This window comes from Rattus norvegicus, chromosome 19 (assembly GCF_021556685.1).
Source record: "Rattus norvegicus strain SHRSP/BbbUtx chromosome 19, alternate assembly SHRSP_T2T, whole genome shotgun sequence".
In the NCBI taxonomy this organism is placed as follows: domain Eukaryota; kingdom Metazoa; phylum Chordata; class Mammalia; order Rodentia; family Muridae; genus Rattus; species Rattus norvegicus.
In genome coordinates this window covers 4915711-4934483 of record NC_141552.1, presented here as the reverse complement: position 1 = coordinate 4934483, position 18773 = coordinate 4915711, and the positions used below count along the sequence as shown (strand labels likewise).

Here is an 18773-nt window from a genome sequence, read left to right as displayed (position 1 = left end):
ACAGCTCTGGCTACGTGGTTCAGCTCACCTGTCCTGTCTCAAGTTCCTCTGAAAGCTGACTGACTCAATCTAGCCTTTCTCATCTTCTCTCTGAATTACTATGGCTATGCTTCAAACTAACTCTGGAAATTTGTCCTAATCTTCTAGCTTCTTATTCCCTGGCTTCAACTGTTGACCTGCACTGAACTTTATGACCTCACAGAGGAACTCAACTCTACTGTTCTGCACTCCCTGCACTGCCTGCCAACTGACTCAACTCCCAATTCACCACTGAATTGACTAAATTTACTCTCTTTCCCTCTGCTGCTCTTAAATATCTTTTCTCCCAAGAGTTGGGTATATCCTATCTCTGACTCATTCCCTAAAATCTATCTCTGATTCATCACTTTGTCTGCCCTTCTATCAGATATTATTGTTTGGGATTAAAGATGTGAAACAAAGGATTCCAACCAGATGGTTGAAAGGTGTGTACTAAGGGTGTGTCTGCATATCAGCTGGATAGCACAGACATCCAAGGTATTTGTATATGATAAAAACATCCGTGTTACTGTTTAAAATTCCTCTATAATAGTGATATTCTATATATTAATTTCTTAGGCCAAAATACTGAACTTTAACAATATGATGCTTACTCCATTTCTTGTCAACACAGAGTAGGGTAAAGAGCATGTATATAGATTAAGGTAGCATGTGAAGAAATTCTTCTACATACTTGACATATAGTAATTTTCAGTAGTTATAACTGATAGTTTAGAATTATTTGGTATTTTCAAAGAAACAGCACAATAACTAATACTCAGTTTAATTCAGTCATCTGGGTATATTGATAACTTGTTCTCTGGCTTTATAATTACTTCTGTCTTATGTAATGTACTCACAATTAATTACTTTTCTGCTTAAATAAGATTCTGAGATGTGTTGGTTTTGCACCTCAGTCTAGTTATATATATTTCTCTTTTCCTTCTTTAGGAATAGATACCGGGATATTATTATTTTTTAAATCTATGTTACTCTATGTCTTCACTTTAGTTTCCTCTGTAACAGTAATTTATTATTTCTTCTACATATTTTCTCTTTTTTTTTCTTCTAGATATTTTCGTGTCAAGTTTCCTCTGAGCTACCAGAGGGAACACTTGCTGGTCTGTCTTCCTATACTAAACATTACCATCTACCATCTAGCAATAGGATAGTCAATGGATGTTTGCTGAATCAAGAGAAGGTTATGGATTTCTTTATCTCAAAACAAAAATGAGGTGATTAACATTTATGACTCTTGGTTGAAACAAACAAAAATCAAAAAGCTCTGTTGATGGGTGTTAAAAAGTCATCTTCCACATTCCACATATCATGCATACCTGTTCTCTTTCATTTTTCTTACATCTGTCAACGTTGCAGAGTTAGTGAAAATAACTGTAGGCTTGTACATTCTGTCTTCTTGAAATCATCCACATTTTGAATAGAAAATACATTTCAAAGCAGGGGTTTACACTGAAAAGCATAATACATCTCCTGTAGTTGCTGTAAATGTTAATTGAACCTAATTTAATAACTCAGAATTTGAACGTTATGAATTTTCCATCTTGGAGAAGTAAAGTAGACCACAGTAGATATTGAAATATCTTCTTTGTAATCCCCTAGTTCCTATTTTGGACAGTAAATATAAAGCTTTGGCAGTTATAAGGCCTTACATCTCAAACACCTCTTTCTTTCTTTCTTTTTTTTTTTCTTTTTCAAATATAAATGTCTTTATCCCTATTTGGTACTTTTAAAGTGAATATTTACAAGGAAATAAGAAAACTTTGATCAAAGAAAGAGCAAAGGCAACTACAACTTTTGAAAATAAGTTCAAAAAGATTTTAAACACCAAAGAAAATAATTGAGTTATGAAATTGTTTTTCTTAGTAAGTCTAAGTTCTAGAGAAAAAAAATCTTATCAAAAATTTCAAAAACTTCCTCAAAATACAACATTTATTTTTGTGTATGAAAAAGTACAATGGAAAGATAAAAGAAAAATAACTGTTCTTTTTAAAAAAATAGTTTTTAAAATTATTGTAACACATGTAGAAAGAAAAATGAAGACATCTCTCAACTCCTGACCTCATCACGAATACCTAAATTTCACAAATAAGCAGTTTATGTAGAATTGATCATAAATTATTAAAAACATGTCATGTTCGATGTTTCCATTGTTTGGTTAAGATACAAATTGGAAAATATAATAATTCTATGACTTAGTTCACCCCTGCCATTACTGGCTGACATTTCAAATTATATATTTGTCACACTTTTACTCACCTTTAAAAAATTCAAGTAGATTAAATAAAATAAAGAAAATACACTTAAATCTTTAGCATTTCTGTTGAAAGGGTTTTCATAATATTTGCCATCACATTTTAATTTATAGTAAGAGCAGATATGAATAAAACATTCACCGAAGAATAGGACATACAGTTAGTTCAATTCCGTATCTGTCCTCATCCTTTCTGTTTCTTCCCAATATAGTCATTTCCCTGACTGTCAGAAGATGGTCTCTCGAGACAATATGTCATAAAAGGTAAGATCAAACCAATAGAAAAAAGTAACAATGTGCATGTGCACTGAGACAGACAATGGAAGACTCAATGGTGGTTTCTCAGTGTTAACTGAGAGGCTTCATTTGTTTCCTTGTTGATTGAGGCATGGTGAGTCATGTCAAGACTGCACCCTGTTCTCTCTCACGTTTGCTCCACTCTCCCTTCTCAGTGCATCCCTGAAGCCCAAGCATATGCAGGGGTATTCCGTGGCAAACCTGACTTTTAGGCACTTCTAAAACATCATGTTTCTCTCTTCCTGTCTCTGCCAAAGAGCTGTCACTTTCTTGGAAAGTTAAATTTGTCACAAGAAAAGAAAATTCCACCGTAGCCCATTTAAATAAGTTAGGGAGTAGAATCTTCTCCCCAGTGCTTTTTCCACAGCAAGCAAATGTATCAATCATTTTATTCTCTGAAATAACAATTTATTATCCATGCAGGAGGCCATAGATTCAATCTGCGCAGAGTTCTGAGTGTCGCCTCAGATACGAAGACTTGTCATCCGTCTTTATCAGGGTAATCACTCTGCACTTGTCATCAGGTTTTAATAATAAATCTATTTATTACCTCAATAATTATTTATGACAAGAAGTCTACCATTGGCATCATGAGTAAATATTGATAAATTGCTTGGTTAATAAACTGGTACTGCCTAAGTGGCTTAGAGAATATAGAAATGAAAGTCGCATTACAAAGTATTATTACACAGAATGGCAAAATGTTTATCTTCTATTGAAAAGATTATATTTGCCCATCAGGAGCCCTGTGAAAAGAGAAGTAAGAAATCTAATTTGTTAAAGGACAAAGATTCACTATGAAATATTGAAGAACCAATATTAATCCAAGAAAAAATTTCCAGTTGTTTTCATTTTTATCTAGAAGCTAACTTAAACCAATGAATAGGATTCAATTTTAGGTTGTATGCAGTGTGTGCATGGTACTGTGAGTGTGTATGTTTGCACATGTGCCTCTCTCTCTCTCTCTCTCTCTCTCTCTCTCTGTGTGTGTGTGTGTGTGTGTGTGTGTGTGTGTGTGTGTGTGTGTGTGTGTGTGTTTCAAGGAAAACTTAAAGATCTAGGCACTACATTAAAACATTTCTTTTTATTTAAGATCAGGTCCCAGGAACAACAAACTTTGTAAGGGCTTTTATGACAGACTGGAAAACTGAGTTTCAAATGAAAAGAACATTAGCTCTTGCCCTCTGAAGAGCTGCCATATAGATATAATCATTACTTACAAAGATTCTCCTTTGGGGCAGTTTTATGTAAATCACAATGGACTCAGAGTGCAATTAACAGTGACCTGGCCAATGAAGCTGGTATTGGACATTCGGCTCAAACGTGAAATTTGCTACAAAACCACTTCTCTGAGAGGCAAATGGTGCAGACTTCTCATTTATGCTGGTTGCATATCTTATTACATCAAAATGGAAAATAATCTGTGGAGGAGAAGCAATAGCAGAAGAATGGAAAGTAGTGTATTAGAGAGAGAGAGAGAGAGAGAGAGAGAGAGAGAGAGAGAGAGAGAGAGAGAGAAAGAGAGAGAGAGAGAGATCGATCCTGGCTAAAGGGGTCCTGTGGAGCTCCTCGAATAATCAATGCTGCTCGAAGACTATAAGTCACTCTCCAAAAACTGAGAGCAAGGCCCTATTGCTAAAGACAACAATTACATTACTGTACGTGGAGGGGTCTAGCTGATGCTTAAACAAAACTTCTAGTCCTACATTCTAATGTCTTTGGGACCAGAGGTATGCTTTGCAGGCTTACCAAATGAGAAACATAAACAGTAGTTCAGGCATAAACTCTGTGATCTGCAATGCTATCCAGCCTGGAAAGTATGCTAGGGAAAATTTGGCAAAAATCTTGTGGAAGTAATAAACTAGTGTCTGATTTCATATGGGACCATGCAATGAGATCGAACTCATACACAACACTGTTTGGGTGGCCAAGAACCAGAGTTTAGTTACTCCAGAGACCAATGGAAAGAACAGATACTACTGGTCAGACAAAAATATATAGTGGTGTTAAAATAACACTTAATTCCATTCTGTATACTCATAGATCAGTGCGTTTTTGAGCCATCACCAGAGAAGGTTCATCGTGCAGAAGATAGGAACAAATACACAGACCCACTCCCATAACTTGCACACACACGAGGGGTGGGAATGTGGTGGCAGAGGGGAACTTTGGAACCTATGACCCTAAATGAGGTGTTTCCATCACATCCCTTCACTTTTATCTCTGAAAATCCTGTTGAAATGTAAGCAGACTCTTTGAGGAAGAGGTCCCATAGATAACAAGTCACTGTGAATCAACTGAGCAGAGCTCATATGAACTGACAGAGACAGAAACAGTAAGCATTTGGCCTACAAGTGTCTATACTTGTTTTTGCATATGTATTATAGCTTTCAGTTTAGTAATTTTATGGGACTCACTAGTGTGTGAACAGGTTAGACTCTGATTCTTGTGCCTTCTCTTGGACTCTTTTCCTTCTGTTAGTTTGCCTTGTCTTACTTTGCTGTGATGGGTTTTGTTTTAGCTTTTATTTTATTTTATTACGTTTTGTGATCTGTTAGTAACTGGTTCTTTTCTAATAAAAGGGGAGAACGTGGATAGGAAAGGAGATGGGAGGAAATGGGAAGAGTAGAGAGAGGAGAAACTAATCAGAATACATTATGTTTTTTTTCAATTATTTTATTTGTTTATTCAATTTACATCCTGATTGCAGCCCCATGGGCTAAGGTTAGTTGACTCCATAAGTCGTCTTATGCTGTCCTTGATTCCTCTGGCTCCCCCAATTCTAACCCAACACTTTCACCAGATTCCATCAGGTCCCCCTAAGGTTTGGTCGTGGGTATCTGCATCTGTTTCCATAGGCATCTGGAAGAAGCCTCTCAGAAGACAGTTATGCTCCTGTCAGTAAGCATAGCAGAGTATCAGTAATAGTGACAGGAGTTGACCCTCTCCATGGGATGGCTCTTAAGTTGGACCAGTAATTGGTGGTCCATTTCCTCAGTCTTTGTTCCTTCTTTGTCCCTGGGCGTCTTGGAGGGAAGAAAAAATTTGCATTAATGGTTTTGTGGGTGGGTTGATGTTCCCCTCCCTCCTTGGGGAGCCCTGCCTAGCTATATGAGGTGTTCACTAAATTATTCATATCACCAGCTGTTAGGAGTCTTAGATAGGCCTACCCCCATACAGTCCTAGGTCTCTGATTTCCATTCTCTCTCCCCCCTCTCTGCCCCTCCACACAACCCCACACCTGATCCCCATCCCCATTCTACTCCCTAGCCCCTCAACCACCCATTTCCCTCCATCCATCCACTTCCAGTGTCTATGTTATTTCTGCTTCTGCATAAGATTCAAGCATCCCCTTGTTACTTAGCTTCTTTATATCTGTTTATGTATAGTTAACCTGTATTTTATGGTTAATATCCACTCATAAGTGAGTACATACTATGTGTGTCTTTCTGCTTGTGGGTGGCCTCACTCAGAAGGACCTTCTTGAGTTTCATTCATTTGCTTGCAGATTTTATGATGTCCTTGTTTATTATATCTGAGTTGTATTTCACTGTATAAACTGTACCACATCTTTTTTAATCCGTTTTTTATGTTGAGGGGCATTCAAGTTTTCTCCAGTCTTTATCTTTGATCACATAACAAATAGAGCTGTTGTGAACATAGTTGAACAAGTGTCCTGTGGTATTTTGGAACATATTTTGGATATATGCCCAGAAGTGGTATAACTGGCTATAAAAGTGGACTTAATCCCAATTTTTAGAGAAATCACAAAATGGATTCCAAAGTGAATTCGAAAGTGTACAAATTTATACTCCTAGCAGCAATGGAGGAGGTTTCCCTTGCCCCACATCCGCACCAGCATGTGCTGTCTCTGAAGACCTGATATTATCCAATTTTACAGATATAAAATGGAATCTCAGAGTCACTTTGATCTACAACTTTCCATATGACTAATGATGTTGAAAATTTCTTTAAGTACTTCTTAGTTGTTTGAGGTCCCTCTATTGTGAATCCTGTTTATCTCTGTAACCATTTTTTTTAAACTGGGTTACTTGGTTTTGGTTTTTGATGTCTAAGTAATTGAGTTTTTATTTATATATTTTGGATATTAATCCTCTTTTGGATGTAGGGTTAGTGAAGATCTTTTTCCATTTTTTAGTCCTTCCCCAACACTTTAGATTACTTTTCATTGAAAAAAGAAAGCATCTCTTATTAGACGTGAGAATGTTTTGATCATTATTTGGTGAGAGATCCTGTTTTCTAGTCCTATCTATTTAGTGTTCTATATGTTTCTTATATGTTTATAGGCATCTCTTTCTCTAGGTTGGGGAAGTTTTCTTCTGATCTTATTGAAATATTTTCTGGGCTAATATTCTCCTGTTATTCTTAGGCGTGGTCTTTTTAAAGAGATCCAGATTTCTTCAATGATTTCTGTCAGGACCTTTTCATATTTAACATTTTCTTTGATCTATCAATTTCTTCAATCCTGCCATTTATGCCTGAGATTCTTTCTTCCATCTCTTGTATTTTGTTGGAAATGTTTGAGGCTGTACTTCCTGCTCTGTTTCCTGAGATTGCCCTTCCAAGGATTCCTTCAGTATATGTTTTCTTTATTGTTTCTATTTCTTTTTGCATGTCTTCAACAGTTTTATTCATTTCTTTCACTTGTTTGTTCCTATTTTCCTGTATTTATTTATGGTATGTATTCATTTGTCTTTAAAGGTGTCTATCATCTATGTAAGATTGGATTTAAGACTGTTGTTTTGTGCTTTCACTGTGTTAGGTTATCCAGGGCTTGCTTTAGTAGAATATGTAGACTCTGGTGGTGCCACATTACCTGTGCTCTTACTGATTTTATTTATGCTAGACCTTAGCTATCTGGTTGCCCCTGATTTTTCCTGAATGTTCCTTATCTAGACAGGACTGCTCAGGAAAGAAAGCAAAACTCTGGGCCCGACCAAGGATTGGGGAATAAAATACACTCACCTCTACTGGTTGTGCCCCAGGGAGACCTGACAAGCAGGAGATTTGGGGGGATGTGTCTAATCTGGATGCTTTTGGACCCATCCATCCTCTTCTGTAAGGCAGGCATATTTGTGGACCAGATGATGGATCTCAGGGAACAATATAACAATAAGGATATATTGTATGGAAAATGATTTATTTTCAATAAAAGGGAAATACAAAACCAATCAAAGAAATGTATCAATCTCTCATATATAAAAGATATGAAGAAAACAGTGAAGAAATGCAAGACGAAATTGAACTTAATTTAGTGTCTTTTGATATGGAAATATTTGGTACCACTGGCATTTAACATGTATTTGAAGGTCAGCTATGTGTGAGAAGCAAAAGATAACCAGTGTGGCCAGGAAATTAGACTGACAAAGTATCCAGACAAACATCTCTCATTTCATTGGTTTTTATCCAAGCTCTGAAGTTAGACATATGAATCACTGAGCAGTTATTATTCTCACATAATCCATGGAAGAAAAGAAGAAGGTAAGAAATGCAACATAAGATCATCATTACCTACCACATAGTGTTCTTTCAATAATATTTCTTATTGTTTTATTATAACTAACTATTCATGGAAAGCCAAAAGATATACATGACAAGGCTTTAACAAATTCTCCAACTTTCCCCAGTGTTCTCCATTCTTAGACAATCCAGTGGATGTCTAAAATATTAGATAGCATGCTGCTTCCCCCTGTGTATTCAAAACTCTAAAGCGTAGTCCAGTTTTAAATAAATGAAACAAGAAGTTAAGAACAATAACTATTAATAAATCAGCAACATCTTAACACTATAAATGAACATGAATTTCTCTGTAATTTTAGGAATTAAGGATTCACAGTTTCATGACTCAGTCTTTGGGTAAGATCAAGTACAGAATATTTATCTTAAGGTGGATCTTAACAATTGTGCTATATGGTATTTTTGCTACCCCATTAAATCAAAATTTTTACTTTTTTACTTGAAGAAAGTTACTTAAGTTTGATTGATATGAATTGTTGATATCACTACTCTACAATTTAGGGGCTGTTAGGCACTAAAATAAGTTTACTTGGCCACAAACACTGAGGAGCCTTGATAGATGATTGACATAATAATTGAGATAGCTGTTAAGTGACTAACAAGTGCATGATGTGTGGAACATAGATGTCTTATACAAAAGGATGATTCGCACGTTTTGTGAGATAGAGTGGGATGGGAAGAGATTTCATCATTATTCTTCATATAAATTTACAAATTATACCTTAATCAGTTCTTTAGTTTTCTACTGAATATTTTTATACTGTAATTGGGCATGAATAGCTAAAACTTTAGAAAAAAGGAATTTGCTAATTAGGATATGCAGGAACCTTCATTGATGAGGTCTTCATCAATGTTCTAGAGTGTGCTAAATGATTTGGGAAAAAGAACTCCTAAGTGCGTTCCTCAGCCAGACTGGAATAGTAGGATACAAAGGATGAGTATAGACTAGGACATGTTTTGTTGTTATTGTTCTTTCGGCTACTCATTCCTTTGTCTGTTTCATAATGTGTGAGTAGGTGACATAATTTATAAGACTTTAGACTGATTATTTTACACTGGAATGATATGAATGATTTTGTGTTTGGGATTCCAACTATTAAGGTAGCAGATTTTCACAACTGCATGGCTTTCTGAGTTCAGCACAAAATGGAGGACTTCCTTTCTCAGTGCGGATTCCCTGTCTCTGCCTCTGTCTGAAGAGTGTCTTTACCTGAAGAGTGTCTTGGTCTGGAGCCACCTGCACACATGTGTATAGTGACCTTGTACATAACTTTCTGCAAGGCTATGTAACTCAGCACAGGGACCAAATTCTGACTTCCTGCCTATATGATAATTAGTTGCTGTATTATAAGCAATCAGCACTTCTGAACTGCTTGATGATATGACCAATTAGTCTTTCCCTCCATTATCCCTAAAAATAGAAAGAAAGAAAAGAAAAAAAGAAAATCAGAAAGTACTTATATACCATATCCTTAAAACAATTAAGTAGACTCATCTCATTGCAGAAATCTCCAGAGGTCATTCCACTGAACAGCCATCCAAAACCTGCTTTCCAACTCTGCTCCCTTTACCTCAAGCTGGTAGCCAGTAGGTTACAAGGAGAAAGTTTTGGGGGGTTAGTTTTGACTACAAGATTCACATTAATGATACGTGTATCTAACTCTTCTAAATTCTCCTGGCTTTTTTTCTTTTCTCTCACTGACTTTGGGATTATACAGAGCATCAAAACAGACAAAAGACAAATCTATTCTCAAAGAATGTGTGTTCTATTGGTGCAAGCTGGACAACAAAGCAGTCGCTAAGGCATAGAAATGAAAGAACAAAATATCGGGAAACAAAGAACAAAATTTATTCAACCATTATAGAAATGATTTCCTTGTATGTTTAATATCTGTTATGTATAAAATATTGTACTAAGTAACAAAATATGTTAATAAGAAAATATGATATAATAATCAAAAGTCATAGTAAATGATCGAGATGAGAAAACAGTAGGCAGACATATGCCATTGCAGAAGCCATGATGTTGGTAATATCTCAGTGGAGAAGAAAATGGTTTAGCCCCAAGGAAGAGTATTCACTCACAGAAGATGGCAAGGAGTAACAAGTTGTTATAACTGGGCACCACCTTTATATTTTTAATGGATATTTTTTATTTACATTTCAAATGTTATTCCTTTTCCCAGTTTCCCAGTAATAAGTCCCTTATCCCATCCCCCTCCCTATCATCTATAAGGGTGTTACCCTTCCCCAACCACTATCCCCAAGGCTGCCACTCTGCTCCCCGACATTCCCATTCACTACAGGGTCCAGCCTTGGTAGGACCAAGCGCTTCTCCTTGCATTGGTGCCCAACAAGGCCATCCTTTGCTACATATGCAGATGGAGTCATAGGTCTGTCCATGTGCAAATTTTGGGTACTGGTTTAGTTCCTGGGAGCTCTGGTTGGTTGTCATTGTTGTTCTTATGGGGTTGCAAGCCCCTTCAGGGGACCGAACCCAGGGCCTTGCGCTTGCTAGGCAAGCGCTCTACCACTGAGCTAAATCCGCAACCAGCCCTTCGGCTCTTTCAATCCTTTCTCTAATTCCTCCAACGGGAACCTCATTCTAAGTTCAATGGTTTGCAACTAGCATTTGCCTCTGTATTTGTCATGCTCTGGCTGAGGTTCTCAGAAGATCTCTATATCAGGCTCCTGTCAGCATGCATTTCTTGACTTCATAGGTATTATCTAGTTTTTTGGGCTGTATTGCCAGGTGGGACAGGCTCTGGATGGCAATTCATTCAGTCTCTGCTCCAAACTTTGCCCTGCATCCCATATTTTTGTTTCCCCTTTTAAGAAGGATTGAAGCATTTGTACTTTGGTCTTCCTTCTTCTTGAGCTTCATGTGGTCTGTTGATTGTATCTTGGGTAATTTGAGTTTTAGGGCAAATATCCACTTACCAGTGAGTGCATACCATATGTGTTTTTTTGTGATTGGGTTACCTCACTCAGGATGATATTTTCTTAGTTCCATCCATTTGCCTATGAATATCATGAAGTCATTGTTTTTAATAGGCAAGTAGTACTCTATTGTATAGATGTACCACATTTTCTATATCCATTCCTCTGTTGAAGTGCATCTGGGTTCTCTCCAGATTCTGGCTATTATAAATAAGGCTGCTATGAACATGGGGGAACATGACTCTTCGTTGTATGAAACTCTAGAAATAAACCTGAAACCAAAATTAAACTGAATAACACAAACACAGAACCCCATAAAACACAAAAGCAACATCAAAATAAACAAGCTAATGGTCAATAATACAAAATATATGACCTTCCTGAAAAGTAAAATAAAATAAAAAAATCTACCAAAATACCATTTGGTTTATTTTGTGTTGCCCATCTACTGCTGCAATGGGGCTTACTCTAAAGAAACATGAAAATATACAGAGACAATCCAATGGAGTTATCACTGGCAAATATCCCTTTGTTTAGGACTAGGGCACAGTGTCCATTTTCCCCTCAGTGATATAATCCCATCTGATTTACAGTTGTAGGCCTTGTACATGCTGCTACAGTATGTACGAATTCATATGTACATTGGTCTGTTTTCAGAGAGATCCTGTTTTCTTGGAGTAGGCCATTACTTCTTGCTTTTACAATATTTTTAACCTCTTCTTCTGCATATACTTTCAATGGTTTGGGTTTGATAAAGATTCCACTTTGAACTGGATATTCAAATTTCTTTCATTCTCAACACATTGTCCACTGTGATTGTTTCTTTTAATGGTGATCTACTACAAGAACAATCTTCTTTGATGATGGTTGAGTGAAGCAGTTATAAGTATAGCAGTATATAATTATGAGCAATTTTATTTCTATATTGCTTTAGATGAACAATGCTATTAGATGGTTCCTTGTACCCATGTCCTACCTATTCTCAGGCTCTTAGATACATTAGCAATATCAAATACATGTTTTACCTCCTGATCTGAGCCTTAAGTCCAATTTTAAAAAGGTGAATGGTTACTCTCATAATATTTATACCACTATTATTACACATTGTATATTTCATTCAATGCCTTCACCAATGTTGATATTTGTTTCAGCATTATATAAGTGAGTTCAAGTGTATGGACAATGCCAGGGTCTGTCTTAATTAATCAGAAATGCCATTTGAATATTTATTTGTAAGTATGCAAAATTTACTTTTACATGCAGCTCTAAAAAACTGAATAATAATTAACTTAAATTCATAACTCCATACTGTTTCTTGAATGTCTTTCGTAGTTTTCACTTGCTTGGATACGAATACTAGATTGAGTTTGTTGCAAATTAGGATGCTATTTTTCTATCTGCATCACAGTCTGATTTCTCAGGTGTGCGTGTGGCTTAAACATCTGCATTAAATAAAAATTCTATACAAAATTGTGACATGTGTATGGTTTTGCCACCTTATCAACTATGTATTATACAGTTAATTAAACTGACACCTATGAGGGAAATTCCTTTAGCAGTTTGTTACTACCCCAGTATGCATTAAAGATATGGTTATCTATAGCTATTGTAATGTGTGAAATGAACTATAAATGTGTATATCCACAGCAAAGGATAAAGTTGTGTATGAAACACAGGAATGTGGGTTTTGATATTTGGCAAGGGAGAACTGGAGGAGGCTATGTTTGAGAGATGGGAGGAAATGAGCAAATAGTAAGTCTGTCAAATACTTCATAATAATTACAGGCCTTTAACATCTCTTCACTTCTGCTTTTATCACTACTCAGCCAAAATGTTCATAAACATTGTGAAATGAGACTTCATTTACATATTCTGCCAATTATCTGTATTTATGGATAACTACTCAGAGGTTTTCCCCCATTACCCCGAATAATTGAGAATTGGCTATAGAAGCCGTTTTCCTTCCCTGCTGAACGAATGTGCTGTATTTATATTACCCATTACCAGGTGGCAGACGTAATGTTCAGTGATGTGTGTTACTTATCTGAAACTTGAAACTCCTTTCAAGGTTCAAGCTCACCAGTTAATAGAAGATAATCTGTATGGAGCATAAATTCCAAGGAGATGTTACAATAAATCTTTTGAGTATCTCCCGTTTGCCAAGATGGCTCTTGCCAGGGTTGACTTTATTATTAGTAGTAACCGTTCACACTAGAATACTATGACAGTGATAAAGCTTTTGCATTATATGAATTATAGTAGACATGTTCTGTTTCTTTCATTTTCATTTGTTTACTAACAGGCCTTAAGACAGAAAGCTTTCAAATCATTTAGCAAAATATAATTAAGAATCACTGAGACATGTAATTTAATCAGGAGAATAGGAAATACATAAAAGTTATAAATAACTTCACAAATGACTTTAGAATTCATATTCATATGAATTCTTTTATGAGGTAGATTGGCAAAGTAAGTTAGATGGGTTTAAAACATTTGATTTTCATAATATTTTAATTAATCAAGATGAAATTCATGTGGTTAACCTAAGTATGTAAAGAAAACAATTGTGAGTCAAACATCTTTAGTATCCCGGCATGTATATTAGGTCTCACTTAAGTTGAATGTAAGGGAGTTTCACATTGAGATAACAATGGCATTCACAGATAGGAATGACACTGTGGAGTTTCTTTAGTATTTCCTTTATTTCTCCAAACCTCACTTGAAATAAATATGTTTATATGTGGATTTTGAACTTATGGAAATTCTTACTAATTTCTCTTTCATAATCCTTGGAATATGAGACTAGGTCATAGAATTCTAATTTTCTTTTCAGACTAAGTTAGATACACCCAAATCATCTGCTTCCTGTGTCATAAAATTGTTTTGGTAATGATTCTTTTCTATGAAGTTAATCAAATATAAACTCTGAAACAAGGAAAAATAGATAGTTCTCATGTGTGTAGGAAATATCTCTAAATTTACATATGTAATCAGAGTAGCAAAATATCTTTAGAAATAAAACCTAGAGTGACAGGCTGTGACTGTAGTTGTGATGGCAAAACATTCAGCAAACATTTCTGAATCCATCAGCTGAGCCTCTGTCAACCATATCCATACCATCTGTCTACATGTTTCATGGAGAGAGTCCAATGTGACAAAGACATTCATATAGACACTACAATGTTCAATGTTCAACATGACCCACATTTTCCATTGATGACATGTTGTATTAATGCGGATGCAATGTGCGTTGGTTTTGAAAGGATTTGGACCTCTTAAATAAATATAAATTTCTTTTGCCTAAGTAGATCGTTGCTAACATATCTACTCTTCTATACCACTGGGTGTGTGATATGCATTGTTACTTTATAAGAATAACATGTTCCTTTTAAACTGAAATTCCTACATTTGATTGTAAGCTCTATTTAATTTCAGTATTGATCAATACTTTTATTAAATTCTTCATACCGTTGCCTAATAATTTGTAAAATCTAGATAATAGTTTGAAAGTGAGAAGTTGAGCCAGCTGTTACAGACTTTGGCTTTTGATGCTGTCTTCTACATAGGTAGAAAGAATGCATGGTTGTCCATAGAGGTAATTTATCTACTGATTTAGTAATGTTTATAGAGCATCTGTCAGGCTTAAAGTCTTTACAGGTGTTAAGCAATGTTGTCAATGAGGATATAGTTAGGCGGTGAGTCTGCCATCAAACAGCACCACAAATGCAATTGAAAGAGAGGAATTCCTATCAGAATCCATAGATATGGAGGGAAAAGGTCATTCCTGTTTTGGATTATGAGAAAATTCTTTATCAGTCAGAAGGTTTTTAGGTGGATATGGAAGATTACCAGAGTTTCACCAGATGGAGTTAGATTTCAAGGTTTCCCTACAGAGTAAAAATCTAGTAAACTGTGACATCAGTTGGGGATACTTGGATTTATTTCAATTGATTGCCCTACCATTTTTAGTCTGTTTTTGAATTACATCTGTAATATCAGGGAAGGATTTCCTCTGAAATACTGTTAGCCAGATTTCTCTCAATACCTCCATAAACAGCTGACTTTGTTTTCTAAAAACTCAGGTATCAAGTAACTTACTTGATAATTTTAACTCAAATATAGTCCTTTCTACTTTACAGTCATTGCTCTTCTCCAGTGAACAAGAATATTTGAATACACAGTATACCCCTTCTTTACTCCAATGGTGTCCTTAATTATTTTACATAGAAAATATGATTCCCATAATGACTGCTTATGAAATTACAATTAATAACCAGCTGACAGTAATAAACATGCTTTTATTGTTGTTTTATCAGGGTACCTGGATTAACCCAATCTGACTGTAAAAAAAAAAAAAACAAAAAACTTGAAAGGCAATGAAAGCAGAAATCAATTGGTCAGAAAGCTATGACTCACTAATGTTTGACCAAAACACACCTACACTCTCTAGTTCTTAATGAAAAAAAATTGCTATTTGTCCATGCTGTTAATATAAATTCATCCATTTTGTATACTAATATTTAAATATAATTTTAGACATTCCATCGCCTGGACAAGCTATTGTGGATATGTTTAAATGAAAATAGCCTCTTATTATAAGTTCAAATTATTTAAAAAAAGGTTAAGGAAGAAAATATGAACTCAAGGACATACGTAGACATTCCCAAGTACTTAAAACAGCTATACAGAGCCACTGCCGTGTGTCTAATATTGGTATGTTAGTCTCATTCCTATTACTGTGATAAATGCCCTGACAAAAGGAGTTCAGTGTTAAAAGTTATGGTGCAACTCTCTAGGAAAGTTACCATGGCAAGAATTTGAGACAGCTGCTTACATTGCATCCACAGTGAAGAAAGAATGAGGAACAAATTAATGTATGCATGTCTGTTCTTAGCTGATGTTTTCTATTCTTAAAGAATTCAGACTTCTCTTCTTATGGTATGGTGCCCCTTACTGTGGATGGATGTTTCTACCATAACTAACACAATAAAAATTGTAATCTACAGACATGCACACAAACGACAACTTCATGTAGAAAATCTCTAGATGAGACTCTCTACCCCTATGATTATAAGTTATGTCAAACTGATGATCATTTAACTACATCATATGGTCCCAGAAAATAGAGATCCAATACAGCATTTTAACCCAATGAACAATGCTGATTTTTTTGCCCAATCCAGTGATGTAGTTTTAATCATTGAATACCAAAGATAATTGTATATTCTGTGTCATAACTGTGTTTTGTGTATGATTGTGTCAGTCAGAGGATTTGGCTTTATAATTTATTATTTCTAAAACAAAGGGTACTTGAATATAAAAATTAAAATACCTCAATAGCTGATCTGATATGAAAGAATACTAAGCAGCACACACACACATTCCAAGCCGTGTCCAGCAGATCACAAGACAAGGTGGCAATTCATGTTGCAGTTCAAAAATTTAACCACTTTTAGTCTAAGATCTGTCACAAATACATATCCTTGTGCAGATTTGTTGTATAAATTTATAGGAAATTCAAATCAAGTAGTGAGTATGGTTGGGACATGATAAATTCTCAATATAGATTGATATTCTGAAATGTAAGATGTTGAGAATTATCTATGCAAGTAATATGCACTTTTTATACATATTTATATTTTGCTTACCTTAATACATGAATAGAATATGGACTTTGTCACTCCCTTCTTTTATGTGGTTAAGATACTACAACTAAAATCATTCACAGTAATACTACTTACTTGGAAATAATATACATGTCATAATATTTATGTTTGTGTGCATGTTTTAATTATTGCTTATTTATGATTTTACTTTTAGTTATTCCTGATTACCTATGTGCCAAGATAATATATGAAAATTGAAGAAAGAACAAGTGGGAAATGGAGAATATGAAGGTCAAATTAAGTGCCATTTTTATGTTCTACTTCTTTATATCTGGAACATGACTTATCACCTAGCCTAGTATATTCACACTAATTACTTAGTCATATAATCACCTTCTTCCTCTTTGTCATCGTTGTCATTGTTGTCCTCATTGTCCTCCTCCTCTTCCTTCTCCTCTTCCTCCTCCTCTTCTCTCCCTCCTCCTCCTCCTCTTCTTCTCCTTCATCTTTTCTTTCGATCAGCTATAGAGATACCACAATTCTTTTTGTTCCTGTAGTATTTAGTTAAATATAATGGCTTCTTTTCATAAGTAGCAATGCAGAAAATTCAGATATACTCAAGAAAAGCTGTTAGCTTAAACTTTGTCCTAAGTATGAATTCATATGAAAATGCAATAGAGTATGCGAACGTTCTTGCTTTCTAAGGTTCCAGGTGTATAAGGAGGTTTTGACAGGTGTTCTCTGTAGATACTCGGAGACTTCTATCCACATATGATACAGTATAGAATATAATTCATATGTTTAAGGGACATTGTGAAGATAGTCACTGAGTCAGTTATTGTTTTGCTAATGAACTCTTTTGTTTTGAATATTTTTAGAGACCTGTCATTACGTAATGTACAAGCTGACTTTCCATTACAAACAATCCTTTCTCAGTCCAAAATTAGCATTGTTTATTGGGTTAAAAAAGGCCTTCCAAGTGAGGAGACTATAATCATGTGTCCCCATGTCTGGTTTTAGGAGAAGTTTTTAAAAAAAATATTGTCAGAGGTATTTCTCACTTTTTAATTGTTCATCTAAATAAATAAGTCTAATATTATCCACTTTTTTCCTTGCTTATATCTACCTAGGCTTTATGTGCAAAAGTTTGACAAGAATCAACATATAACTTAGTAGAACATTTTGTGATTCTTCTAGTCTACTGGAGGAAGAAGCTACTGTGAGAAGCTATTATCATCACCCATCATGTCCATGTGTGCTTGAAGGCCATTATACTTCAAAACATACTAAGCTATGTTGATAGATGAAACTCTACATCCTGTTCTAAAAATAGGTCTGCCATCTATGAATCTGCTGATATACATTCTTAAACTTAGTTTCTTAACAGCTGATATCCTTCATATTGTCTGGCATTCACATTCAATTTCTCCTCTCAATATTATGTTTTGTAAATGGAACAAGAACTGCTGGGAACCAGTTTGTTTATTTGGTTTGGATTGTTTTTGGTTTGTTTTCTTTCCTTTCAGTATGTTTAAAATTTGATTGTAATATTAATGTGTATCTACTTAGACTTTGAACTAACCTTAACATCTATGAGGCTTTGGTCTTACATCTGCATAACTGATGGTGTGTAGGTAAAAAACTTGAAGATTGAAAGACCTCAAAATTAAATAAAAATATCCTCAAAACATCTATCACTGTAATTTTCTTTCTAGACTAAGAAAAGAAAGAAATTAGTGCTAAATTTCAATTATACAAGGCAGTCTTGAATACAGACATAACTCCTGCTCAAATATAAAGATATCTTTTAGTTTATGCTAACAATTTTATTTAACTTTCATTGCATGTACAATATTGTAGTTTCTTCTGGCAACAGACACATCTCCAATGAGACTTACTCTTTGACTGGGCAGGGAAATCAAGTAAATAAATTTGATATAACTTAAAGGAAGATCAAGGTTATGATAAGAACTTTACTGGCTCAATGAAACAATATAAATGACTGGTATTAGAGTAGGAATTTTAAAAATGCTAGAGAGTTTTCCATTTTTACAGGATCAGGTTAACTCATGTACATTTCCCCTTACATTTGACATTAATAC

General features: G+C 35.1%; 1 long non-coding RNA gene across 2 annotated transcripts; it reads left to right on the top strand.

Moving 5' to 3' along the window:
• The first annotated feature begins 220 nt into the window (after nucleotides 1-220).
• LOC102546689 (uncharacterized) lies at nucleotides 221-18365 on the top strand. Of its 2 annotated transcripts, none has more exons than XR_015643517.1 (6): nucleotides 221-464; nucleotides 1091-1253; nucleotides 2503-2554; nucleotides 3011-3086; nucleotides 16886-16962; nucleotides 17802-18365. It is a non-coding gene; the product is annotated as an uncharacterized LOC102546689 (long non-coding RNA). The 2 variants fall into 2 exon arrangements; XR_015643516.1 differs by having other exon boundaries at nucleotides 229-516.
• The last annotated feature ends 408 nt before the right edge of the window (nucleotides 18366-18773 follow it).